General features: G+C 37.9%; 1 long non-coding RNA gene across 1 annotated transcript; it reads left to right on the top strand.

Moving 5' to 3' along the window:
- The first annotated feature begins 10,721 nt into the window (after positions 1–10,721).
- On the top strand, positions 10,722–13,461 carry LOC118599599. The gene is made up of 2 exons (XR_004949012.1): positions 10,722–10,819; positions 12,547–13,461. It is a non-coding gene; the product is annotated as an uncharacterized LOC118599599 (long non-coding RNA).
- The last annotated feature ends 274 nt before the right edge of the window (positions 13,462–13,735 follow it).

The raw sequence follows: 13,735 nt of genomic DNA, 5'->3' as shown, positions 1-13,735 counted from the left end.
TCTGTACAAATATGCGCCACTCCCAAAAAGTTAGCGACAGTGTTATGAACAGGAGTGCTTTTCCTATTTGGTCTACATTTTAAGGAAATGTGTAGTAATTCCCTTTGGTATAGATAATAGAGAATGAGAAGAAAGCCCTAAAATTAGGACAATAACAAAGACCGTCCCAAAATTAAAAAAAAAAAAAAAAAAAAGAGCATGTCAATAGCGTGTATTCCACCATTTGCCACTAACAGCTTGACAGCGACGTCTGGTACGATCATCCGGTCTCTGTTTCAGCTGGTCCCAGACGTGCTCTATGGGGTTCAGGTCAGGGGACATTGCTGGCCATACCATATGAGGGCCTCACTCTTCCTGAAGTCGAGCTGTGATCATTCTTTCATGGTGTGGTTGGGGAATTATTGTCCATGAACAGAAAATTGGAGATGAGACAGGTTCTATGATGTCTGTGAGGTAGGAACATGGAGGGCCATCTACAAGAACTGAATTGTTTGTGCTGCCTGGTAATGCTTTTCCAGACTGTTGCACCTCTTTCACCAAGACAACCCTGGGAACTACATTGGGATTGGCGTAACGTCCACCTCACCTTCTCTAACAACGACAACAACCATTATTTCAGGTTACATGTGCCCACTGTAAACGTGTCTGTGTCAGTTGAGTCACCTGCAATGGTCGGCTGACATTCAAGTCAAAGCAGTGGAGTCGGTTGCGAATGGTTTATCTAGTACCTACGGGCCTGTAGCTGTGTAGTATTTGCAAAAGCATGTCTGTTTAAAGATCCTGGTCATGGTTGCGATCTGTCACAAACTTTACTAGTAGTTCTGTGTCTGCTGATGACACTTTGAGACTCTTCCAGTTCACCATGACACCTGACTGCCCACTACCAACTGGAAGGTGCTATATCCAGGAGCTCTTTGTCCATTAAGTGATGTTGTGGGTTCATGATGAACTTACTGGCAAAATCAGCTTTTTATACCAACAGAATTTTGAAACTGATGCCACTTTGAACCATTTTTGTCCTAAGGGTTTTTGGTTTTGGCCCCAGTAAGTAAGACACACTGTATACTATGAGACCGTTATGTAGCAAACACAAAATGAGGTGTGTCTCTCAACCCAATGCAGCTGCCTACCTATACAGTAAATCTGTGAAGTGAAACAAGCACAATAAAATCTCCCTGGATTCATTTATTTGAGAGATTATAACTTTGACTTTGTCTCCTTTAGACAAACCTTTTTTTAAAAGCAGCTTCTAATGTTTTAAAACTCATTTCTTTGATGATCTATGCTTGGTGAAACAGTTGAAAATAAGTGGGCTGGTGGCTGTATATGAATAACACATCAACTAATTTGTACAAAATATTCCAAATGAAAAAGTTAAATTCAATAAATTGTTCTTAAGTTCTGCCATATATGATGTTTTTTTGTCATTGGGTGGTCAAACACTTTAAATACAAATATATCTTTTGTAATTCTAAGGAGATCCATAGATGTAATAACTAAACAAATGAAAAGTTAGTATTTTGAAGTTTTGTTTGATTTGCTTTCAGCTTTGCATTAGGTTTCCCACTTCCTGATCATTCATTGTTTTTATTTTTAGCAGCTTCCCTCTGTGCATTGTGTTGAGTTTCACTGCCTGGTTCTTACCTGCTCCGTGCACACCTGTTTGTCATTGATCATCACCTCCGTCTGCCCATGTTCCCCTGGTTTCTGCATTTCATTGGTCAGGTAGTCGTCTTAGCTCATCCCTGTTTGCATCTGAGGTTTTGTTCTTCTTCCTGCTACTTATGGTCTACATTACACGCTCGGGTTTAGTAAGTTATGTTGATTTTTGATTTGTTATAAAAAAAACAACAAAAAAAAAAAAACAAGGTTAAATAATTTTGCTTTTGACCAGCCACTTTGTCATTTAGTGATTTGAAATGAATGATCTGTCCAAACATTTTCCAAGAAAAAGGTCTGAAGACTCCACATCTTCACCTAACAGTAGCTGGGATAGGCTCCAGCAACCCGGTGACGCCAAAAGGGATTCAGCGGGTTCAGAAGATGGATGGACAAATGGACAGGTCGATAGATAGATTAATCCAAAGACTTCCTGGATAAAACATGCTGTACTTGGGTGGATAACTATTGAGTAAAATAAGGTTCAGGAAAGCAAAAGTTAAGAAAAATAGAAATTAAGTTTATATGTCAGCTCTTCTGGGCATGTGTGGCGTGTTCAAGAATGCCCAGATCGCTTTTTTTTTATGCTTTTAGTATATGGTGTTCACACTGAACTATCAGTATCCTATACAAGCACATGTACTCACAGTTGGAGGAGGTTTGATGCGACATGGTGCAAATCTGCAGGTTTTTTATTCCACAGCTCTATTCTGATACATGAGAGACTTGGACCAAATCTAAATTCTTCATCTACCCTTACAGCCTCTCCCGACCCCTACATTTAGCCCTGCAAACAGAATCCTGGAAAAATAGTGTTTTTGAAGTTGGACGTCACTCCCATTAAATGACATCATCAATAATCGCCGGTCAGCTACGTTGGTGCAGAGCTGCTAGTGCAAATACATGACAACATAGGTTTTATAACTTTAAAAATTCCATGCTAAAACAAAAAGTCATTATTTACATTTAAATGTAAACTTCAGTGAAGTTCACCCTCGCGGCACAGGGGTCTGGATCCCTCCGTGGTGAGGGTTAGCCCTTACAAAAAACTATTTCGGACACCCCTACCACTTCAAATGCCCCTACAATTGGAGGGGTAGGGAGAAGCCGTAGGGGTAGGGGAAGAATTCGAATTTGGTCTTGGTGTCATAGAATTCAGGTGGGCACAAACCTCAATTATTAATTTCTCCTTCATGATAATTTTTCAAGCACTTGTCCGTGTTTTGAAAAAGACGCCATCCATTTGTTACTACCAAATCAGATTCCAGGATTAGCCAAATTTTAACTGGTTTAACTTTTGACAGGCGCCCAAGCACAGTGTGTTTTCTACGTAGAGCAGCAAAACACCCTTAAAACGTCATGCGCAACATGTAAACGTGAGAGTTTTGAATGCGGAAGTCAAAAATGCGTAGACATGTGTTTACATGGACTTTTCATTAGAAGTGGGCGCTTAAACGCGCCTCTCTGAGCCCAGTGAGCTTTATTGTTATCTTTGTAATCAAATTTAAAACGACGTTCTTTCTTGTGTTCATGGAAGATGTTGTATTTTTTAGTCTTTGTGCTTCATAGCAGATTTCATTTTTTCTTTTTTTTTTCGGTGGGGGCAAGTGGAAGAATATTCCTGCTTCATTTTTTTTTCTTCAAAAATAAAGCTCAGCATGGAGATTCGGGCATTATCAGGAGCAGAACAAAATCTGGGAGCAGAAAGTCCTTTTTCTGGGTGAGACACAGCAATTTCCTAAGACTTTCTGTTGACATCTTTGTGGAAAAAATTGTAATCTTAGTGATTTTATTGATCATATAGTTAATTATAAAGAAGTATCAAAACAGGGATGCAGACAAACTCTTGAGGTGTCTGTCAATTTGGACAAATCCTGAAATGTGTTGTGGACCAAGACAGCAGGAAAGTGGGCTGCCTTCAAGTGATGTGACAAGTTTCTGTGCGCATTCTGGCATCCCGTCTGATTGTTAAAAAAAAACAAAAAAAAAAAACATCTCACTTTTGGCTTGCACACCTGACACAACGATCCTGCCACTGTTCCCCCAGAACAGGATCTCTCACAGACAAATGCTGCGCAGCGGTTTGGTTAAACCCTTGGCTGGCTGCTTGTCTTTTTAGGAAACGCGTGACAGAGTGGTATGTTTGTCCCATGTATGGCATCCGCATCGCTGAGGGGAGTCGATCCCTTGTGCCGCCGTTGCTCGGCGTTTTGGCCTCTGTGCGCTCAGTTCAGCTGCAGGTCAGAACCTGTTCACCTTCAATAATTTACAGTGTTCCTTGATGTGCCACCGACTGCTTCATTTAACACGGAGGGAAACTGGAAGAGGAAGGACAGTTTTTGCTGCATTTGACAACTTCTCTTTCAGCCTGGAGTCTTAAAATCCCACTCCGATCATCTTTTGATCTACTGTTAGTGTTCCCAAAAGTGGTCGTTTGATTATGATTATGTCACTTTTAACCAAAATAAAAAAGTCTGCCAGTTTCTAGGACATAGTTTCCGCGCAATGGCATCAGTTTATTAGAAATTTGATTCTAAATTCTGGGCAGGAGTGTTGATAAGGAGCAGCCCTTCCCCCGTTCTCCTCCCCGCTGCAGAGCTAGCCAAGAGGGGACGCCCCGCATATTTTCTTAAACACGAATAAAATCTGATTAAAAGAGTACTCAGAAATGCAATTTTCAAGCTTCATTTTCTTTATATATGTCCGCCGTCGTCAGAAAAATGCCACAAAAAAAGAAAAACATGCATTTCCTTGGAGTGTAAAGTGCGCTAAAATGTTGTCTGTGGTAACATAATAAAAAAAAAAAATGCTTTTTATTGTGTGTGATGAGAAAGTTATTTCTGTCCAAAAAGGTGGAAACATTTAAAGGTTTTGCAACAGTTTTGTTCCCTACCAGAAAGTGTCCAAATACCTTTCAAACAAAGAACCGATAGTTAGGCGGGGAAGCCACGAGGAGAGGATGAGTGTCGATAATGTTCCCATGCTGGGGTGTTGTGTCTGTATTTATGGTGTCCGTATTAATTTAGCAAAGAAGATGAAAGATTATTAAAAAATAATCAATACTAAGTAAGAAAGTACTGTACTATTATTTTATGGACAAGCTCTGACTGAATATGTGCAGAAACAAAAACAAAAAAATGGTGAGAAATATGAGTTTAATGTAAGATTTTGTGTTTATTTTTAAGTTAGTAAGTCTGATCCTGCCGTTGATCACGTACCTGGATCACTTTAGGCTGCAGGTGGAATATCTGAGCCCCTAAAATGCATAGAAAACTATGATATCATCATATCAGTTCATCAGGGGTCTGCAACCTTCAACTCTTACACAACCAGCAGGAGCCACAAAGGCTCACTTCATCCTTTAGAAAAACAAGACACAGATTTGTATTCATGTCATGGTTACCATTACGATAAATAAAGATCGACTTCTTTTGTATGAATAAAATATCAATATAAAGAGAAAATATCCTTTTTTTTTTCAAAATATGAAACAGTTTTAACTTTTGACCGAGGTTCACATAATTTCCTTTTAATATAGAAACAGCTCAATGCTGCCAATGTTGTAGCAGGAAGTGTAATGTCAGCAGTTATAAAAAAAAACAAGTTTATTTCACCATTTGTGGTAGATCTCTGCCAAAAATACATAAATCAACTCAAAAAATAAATCAGAACCAATTGGGACTCACTGTATTTCTCAACCCCAATAGGGCACATTTAAATATTGTTCTTATAATCCAGTTTGACTTAATTCTAGTTGTACCTCCATTTGATTTTCCGTGGTACACGATGCACAAAACGTTTTAGCTTTGTACTATTAGCTTTTAAAGGCTAAAAACTATTTTTCTGTAACCAGAGAGCCACAGTGGAAGAGGTGGCTCTGGAGCTGCAGGTTTCAGACCCATGATCTTTCCATTTAACCATCTTCTCCTTTGATTTGTTGAATGCTTTTTGTCTCTGCAAGTGCAAGCAGTAGTTTGTGCTGAAGCTGCTTTTTTTTGTGACTATATGTCTGTCAGTCAGTCCTTACTTTTTCCCCCTTTCATTTTAGTTGTTTGATTATTTTTTGTCTAGTAATTTTTCTTTCTTTAGTTATCGGATTTTTGTGGGCCATCATGTTATGGGGGGCAGCTATGGCATTTTGGGGGGCATTGTGACTGGCCTTGGATGATCAAATCCCATCAGCGCAAGGGTAATTCAAAAACAGCATACCGCAGTGTTACTTACACTCATAAATGCATTAGCTTAGGCGTGAAAAGCCACAACTCATGAAGATTTAGGGGAAAATATCCTACGAGCGGCATTTCTGAGCACGGTGACGGAGCGTGCAACAATGGCTGGCGTTCAAAAAACAGGTGTAGAGGAGCGGACAGACCTTAATGGCTTCCTGGCAGCATGTGGCCTTTCTGTGCTGAGCTGTTAAAGCTGCAGAGGCTTGAAGGCAGCTTGGTCTCACAATCACAGTCCCAAACACTTTAAATAAGAGCAAACGGCTGACGCAACTCTTTATAGCTATTCTGGTTAACTAATGAAAACAAACCTATATAAATAACAAGCTCTTGCTCATAAATGTCATCTTGGTGTATTTTCCCCCCTTTTTTATGTCTTTACTTTAATACATTTTGCAAGGAATAATTCGTTTTTTGGTTGGTTGAATGGAAAGTGTGTGTTTGAAAGTGTCCATGCGCCCCTTATCTGGTGTGAGGAATGCAGGAGACCTGGTTTGCATGCAGTGTGCAGAAAAGTGATGCAGCTGCAGGGCCAAGCAGTGAGGACTGTTGCCATGGTGAGCTGGGCTACTGGGCTCTGAAAGCCCAGCCTCACTCTCCACATGGTCATTGCAACTGGATTTGCCGGCGGTCCAAGTTTTGGTAAAGATCCGCGCTAATCTCCCCACTGTGTTTGAGCACAACCTGAACCGGGATCCACAGGCAGAATTAGAGGAGGAAGAATCTAACGGCTTCTTTAAACCCTGCTCCCCTGATTCCTCTTTTTTTTTTTCTTCCTTTAGACACAGCGACTGACAGAGTAAGACGTCCTCGGAGATCATGTCCACTGGGACCGGCGCTGCCAAGGCAGAGAGGCGCAGTGACAGCGTCCAAGCACACTGTGTCTGTTATAGCCATCCATGTGTGATGGAGGAGGTTCTTACAAGGTGGATGTGACTGAGGAAGCCTGTGAAAATAGAAATTAATTCTTTAATACTCACGACCACGTTTAACCTCTCTTTAAAACAGCAGTTGATTGGTTTTAGTCATGTGACCCGAATGCCTGCTTGCCGAAAAGTTTTCTTGTGGGTTTGTTTAGCAACTATTTTAATCACCATATAAAAAATCAAAAACACAGATTCATGTTAAGCAAGGTAAGAGCAGGAAATCCACCTAGGATTTGAACCTACAAACTTCTATTAACCCTTTACACTCTTTTACAATATGCAACCCAATAATAAAGTAAATTATTGCTTATCTATTTACCTCCGCTTCAGAATCCTCTGAAGTTACGGAAATGGTTAAAGAGTTCCAGTAGCCCTAAGAATGTCATCAATGGAGCTAAAAATTAGGTGTGAAATATACAGAACAGAGGCGTCGTTCTTTCAGACTGTTCTAATAAGAAAATGAATAAACAAAGAAATAATCACATAACATTTCATTTATTTCTTAATACAGGTAGTTCTGTCCCTCCCATGACAGACCTCTGATCTTTCTATTTAACCATCTTTACCTATTTTGGCACCAAACACTCGAGTCACTCACATCATAATCAAAAAAGTCTCAAACTGACTCGTGGAGTTGTATTTCCTCGTTTATTAATTAGTAATCAATACTTTAATAGAGTAGACCACACTGAAGCTGGTGATGTATGGATATCCTGATACTCCCATTAATAGTTTTAGGGTAAAAAAATTATAAGTCTCATCCTAATACTCTTTTCAAAAGGGTCTCAGCGTTTGTATGCTGGTAAGTCGTAAAAATGTGGCTCAAAGTGGAACTATCACATGATTTAAGGCTTTAAAGCAGCTGTCTGACCGAACCAAGAGTTATGAAAGACTTTGGCTGGCTCCAGGCAGAAAATGTGATGAGGAGAGGCCTCGTTTAACTTAGTACATTCACTGTAACACTAATTATTTACAACTGTAGCTTTTGTGGAGATCATAGCAACAGGCAATCAAGTCCAATCACAAAGCCTGTTAACTAAGTGTTTAACAGCTCGGGTTTTTTTCTTCGCTACAGAATTAGACCTAATTGGCAGCGCTTGAACCGATCTTCAACAGCACTTTATTTTAGCAACAAACCTGAACCACAATCTAATACGATTTGATTCAGTTACAGCATGTAAAAATACAAAGTACTTTAAAAATAGTGAGGCAACATCATATATTTAATGTAGCATGTTTTTATAGTTTGATAGCTCAAAGATTTTAAAGGGAGCTTAGCATGAAGTAACAAAACCGGTTTGAGCTGGAATTTTCTGAAGACAGGACACGACTGGAAGATATACAGTATTCTGCATCTAAAATGAAAAACTCTTCCTGGAGGGGAGGTTAATATCGTGCTTATGTCAGCACGTTTCCACCCGCTCGTTTTTGTGGGAATGGGAGGGGCTGCTGCAGACATTGCAGGTTTTTAGAGGATTACTCTTAAATGCATGAACGGATCAAAATGCTGCTTTGGGGTTCTTTATAGATAGGAATGAACAGTAAAATACACTTAAAATCTAAAAAAGTATAATTTTCACTGTATGACCCCTTTAAATCACTACACAAATAAAGTACACACTTTCTAGTGGTTTTATAATTTTAAAAACTTTTAGAAAAAAAACTAAAATAAGCTAAAAACAATTTAAAATGGGATTGAGTTGGAACACAAACATCTGTTAACTCATAATCACATGACCAGGTTGTATTCAAACTGATGTAACTTTATGTAAACTGTCTATATTAGCCTAAAACATTCATAGGTATTTAAAAAAATAGATAGACAGATGGATGGATGGACTGATGATAGATGGATGATGGATGGGTATATGGATGGATGAATAATGGATGGATGGATGGATGGATGGGTGGATATATGGATGGATGGATGGATGGATGGATGGATGGATGGATGGATATATGGATGGATGGATGGATGGATATATGGATGGATGGATGGATGGATGGATGGGTATATGGATGGATGGAGGCAGGAATGATAGTTGGATGAGTTTGGATGGATGGTTGGACGGTTAATATATGGATGGACGCATAGATGATAGATGGATGGATGATGAGTGGATGGATGGATGGATGATGGATGGATATATAGATGGATAGATGGATGGGTATATGGATGGATGGAGGCAGGAATGATAGATGGATGATAGATGGATGAGTTTGGATGGATGGTTGGACGGTTAATATATGGATGGACGCATAGATGATAGATGGATGGATTGATAGATTGATGGATGACAGATGAATGAGGATGGGTGGACGGTGGTTAGAAGGATGGATGTATAGATGATTGATGGATGAGGTTGGATGGATCGATTGATGGATGATAGATGGATCGAAGGCAGATAGATCAATAGACATTTTAAAAAATCCCCTTTTAGAGATTTTTTGTCATTTTTTAATTTTTTTTGCTCAATTGGCATGAAAGGAGAAACATTGACATTAAAGAAGTAAAATGTTTATTGAAAGAAAATCTTCCTTGTTTTCAATAAATAGTTAGTTGTTCATAACACTGAAAGAGGGCTTTGCCTCCAAAAGATCCTAGACTAAAGTGAAAACATGAGTTGATCACAGCTGGTTGCAACTTAAAGTTCTGATTGAACAAACTCTGAGGTTCACATTTTGGCAACATTATTCATAAAATATTGCACATTCAACTAATATAATTCACTATAGTGGAAACTATGATCAAACTACAATTATGAATATTATTAAATTAAAGTTTTTTTGACCTTGAGATTTATTTGACATTTTTTCACATTAGGACAGAGCTGTTGCTTTTAGGGACAGTGTTTGCCTCACTACTATTGTACCAAATTGTGTCATATTGTTTTCATAGATTTTGCTGATCTATCCAATGAGAGTTCAGTCAAGAGAAATGTTTTTCATGTCCTGCATAGCTCCAGCAGGTCATTGAGATAAAGAGGTCAGCAGGAGGCACCATTCCTATCTCTGCTTTATCTTCAAGAATGTGCAACTTTTTGATCTATTTTATTTATTTTTGGATGCAAAAATGTTTCCATACATTTGATTCAGATTTCCCCAGTAATTATTGTGCAATCTGTCTTTGTGTGTTTACAGATATTTACACAAAAACCCGGCTGCAGGTTGATCCACATAAGCAGAGCTGCAGTACAGCTATGCATTAATTCTGCAGCAGGTTTACGCAGAGTTATGGTGAGAAAAAAAAAAATACAACATTCAACCTGTTGCTTTAACGTCTTATACCTGGAAAATTTCTCCAACTAAAGTTTACTCGTAGCATATGGGGAAAAACTTTTGACAGACAAAAGAAAAATAGAGGATTTAGGTTCAGCTATCCAACATGTGAAGGTCTTCTGCTCAGTATTTCAGCTCAAGTTTGCTTGTGTCATGTTATTTTACACTCCATACTTTCCTTCACCCTGAATTAAGAAAAAAAACTTTTTCCAGAGTTGCAGAAGTGTTTGTTTAAATATTTTGCTGCAGACACTCCCATGTTCTTCTCTGTTAGATTGTAAGACATCTGACATTCTTCTTCTACTATCACCTACAACAGTTGGGAGAGACTTGGTGCAAAAATCTGGTGAATCTTCTCCAAGCTTTTTCTTTCACATCTCTATTCCAACAAATGAAAGACTTCATGTCATCAAATCCAGTCGAGTAAAATGATTAATTTCTCCATTGAGGGCAGTTTGAACGTAGTTTGACGCGTTCTACTGAAAAGCCTAAAAAAAAATCACCATATTGCTTTATAGAACTAAAGTTTGCTGATTTATATCCATGGTATCCTGTGCAACGGACATATTACGGTTTAAAAAAAAAAGCAAAAACATGGTTTTCCGTGCTTCTACTGCATGCTAACTTCACCCTGAGAGTCATGTTCTTCCAACTCCTCTGTGTTCAAATCTTTTTCATCGCTGATATATATGAAGATTCAATACTAACCCAGCATGCAGCGCCCAGCAGGTATCTGATCAGATGATAATAACATGTCTATAAGAATAGACATCATTTCTCATTCTTAATTATGTGCAAAAGTTCTCGCTCACTGAGATTTCCACCGATGTAAAAATATTTGTTACCACGGTAACTCTTTAACCTGGTTTGCGCCATGTTAATTTAATGTCACTCATTAAGATTCAAAGTTTACCACTTCATTAGGAGAAATATTTTTTCCGTGGTGAATATAGCATGAAACGTTATGGTAGATTTAATGATAGAGTTAGAAGTGACTGAGGCAGAAACCTCGCCTGACTGTGTAGCCACACATGTATGAACTTTTCTGTCTATTTTACAGCTGGCGTAACTTAAAACTATTGTGTTTGAAAGCAGATTTTTGGTCATAAGTTTAGCTTTAATCACCAGCGTTCCCGTTGCATTTGTAAACGACGCTCCATATCCATGTAGCTGGAGCTGTGATTCGGTCAGGAGGTCATGTGAAGTGCCTGATCAACTCATGCGTAAAAGTCAACACGGCAGTAGTGCTACCATGGGCAAAAATCCCAGAGCAGAGCAGATGAACTGAGCTCCAGGCTTCTTCTCACTGACCAGTTCATCATGGAACAGAAATCAGAGATTTATAAAGATACTATATGGAGCACCTCATTGGTTTCACTGAGGTTTGATCATTTCTGCTTTTGCCATTAAACAACAAAAATCCAAAAATGAAAATTAAAAGCTAAAAAATATGGGCAGCAAATAATTTGGATCTCTAAAACTGTATTTTTTTTTTTCTAAAACAACCCAGTTCTGCTTTGTCTGTACATACTTAACAGTAGATTTAGGTTGATTCTTAGAATTTCACTACAAAAATAGTCTCACAAGAAATAAATTAGAAAGAAAATCTTGAAATTAGAAACAAACTACTCTAAATAAACAAAAATAATGTCATGGACATGGTATTGGCAACGATTCTAATTTAAAAATCTAGACACTAAGACTGATTTTTCTTAAACAAAGATTTTCTGCTATTGAAAAATTTCTTTTTATGAATTATTTTTAAGGACAGAAAAAAACAAACATTTATTTTACTTGAAATAAGGGTCTTTATTTTTTTAAAATTCAGGTTTTATTGTTGTTTAAAATGAACAATGGAAAAAAGTAGTCCTCAATGCCTTTTTAAAACCTTTTATAAAATAACAACTTTTAAATGAAGTGAAATCTGATATATTCTTCTCATCCTGAACTATTGCATTGATTAAATCAATAAAAATATGAAAATATACCAAAAATCTTGCTAATGTTGTTAATGGTACAGAATAAATAAAAAAATAATAAGAATCAAAAGTCCTTATGATCCTTTATCGGATTTTTCAAGAAAATGAGCTTGACTGATTTTATTTTAAGCTCATTTATAAAATCATGAGTTACTATCCCTAATGTCCCCCAAATATACTATTAAAATGAGTTTGTCTTTGATAAACAGCAAATGCAGACAGATTTATGAATGATTAACTTAATGTAATCGATTTTTAAACCAATTAATAAATATATTAATAAATAAATAAATGTAAGTATTTGTTGGAGTTTACAATAAAATTCAGAGAAATCCAAGAAAAAAAAGATTGATTCTCCAAACTAGTAGACACTAATGAAAAAAGCAATGATGATGATTATTTTTGGAGTAAATTAGCTTCAAAAAGTGTGCTTTTCTTTTTAAATCTTCACTTCACACCCTGTCCTTCCGTCTCCAGCTTGATTCAGATGCCCAGCTCGTCTCCCCAGCCAGCCTTCTGGAGTAGCTCCATCAGCAGCGTCTAGACTCCGGAGTCTAATTTATCTTTCAGTCTTCTGGGATATTGCCAGATAATGGTCGTCACTCTGAACAAAAAAGGAATTCTAAAGCCCTTTGCATGACTATCTGACTATTTGAAATAAATACTCCTTTTTTTTAACCTCAGAAAGCCTTTTTCTTCAGATGGCTTGACTTTGCCTAATGGGTGTGGTCTTGGGCAAGCGTTACTTTGACAGTGAGCAAAAGGGGTCTGTGTGCCTGGGGCGTTCCTTTCATTAAAGTTCTGGCTGCAACATTCAACTCTCCAATCCCGGCGTAGCCTGACATGCCCTCAGAGGCCCCGAGTTTCAACTCTTGGCGCACTGTTACCACACTGTCAGGTTTGACAGGATACAGCGTCAGTGTTCGACCCGTCAACTCTGAAAACCTAACAGTCATTTTTACTGATATGCTGGCGCAGGAGATAAAAGAAAGCATTTACAGAAATAGTCATAGTGTAAAGATTCATGACTAGGTATTAAAACACATTCAAAATATACTTAATTATAAAATACAAGTCATAAATGCTGCCAACTAATAAACTTGTTTTCCTGTCGATTAAAGAATGTTAGCTAGATTAATCTTTGAAAGCCCATATATATTAGGATTTACCGAATTTTCCGCACTACAGGATTATGAGGCACACCTTGAATGAACAGTCGATTTTCAAGCTTGTTAGTGATGTGCTACACGTTAGCCATGCTAGCCACATTAGCATACCCATAACTCCCAACTCTTGTTATAACACATAAAAAATACAGAATGATACCGCTAAAATAAACGTTACCGTGAACATGCTAACTCCAACCTTGTTATTAACATGTAAAAAAAAAAACAGTCCGACACCGCTACACATTAGCCACGTTAGCATATTCACACCAAAAGCAACAACAATGGAGGTCCTCCAGCAGCTCGTCTTTTTCTTGATTTACTTCTGGTAAATTGTGTATAACAGGAATTTAGTGTTGTTTGAAAGAAGCTAAGAAGAATACAGCGTAAAGAGGAAAACAGAAATGCTAGCTTAGTATATATATAGAGCTATATAGCAGTTCTGATGTCATCATTACTTTCTGCTAATCAATAGGTGGCTACAGCGGCTCCACCCCAAA

Source organism: Oryzias melastigma, linkage group LG14 (assembly GCF_002922805.2).
Source record: "Oryzias melastigma strain HK-1 linkage group LG14, ASM292280v2, whole genome shotgun sequence".
Classification (NCBI taxonomy): Eukaryota; Metazoa; Chordata; class Actinopteri; order Beloniformes; family Adrianichthyidae; genus Oryzias; species Oryzias melastigma.
The sequence above is the reverse complement of the archived record's forward strand: the minus strand, read 5'-3'. Positions and strand labels throughout refer to the sequence as shown.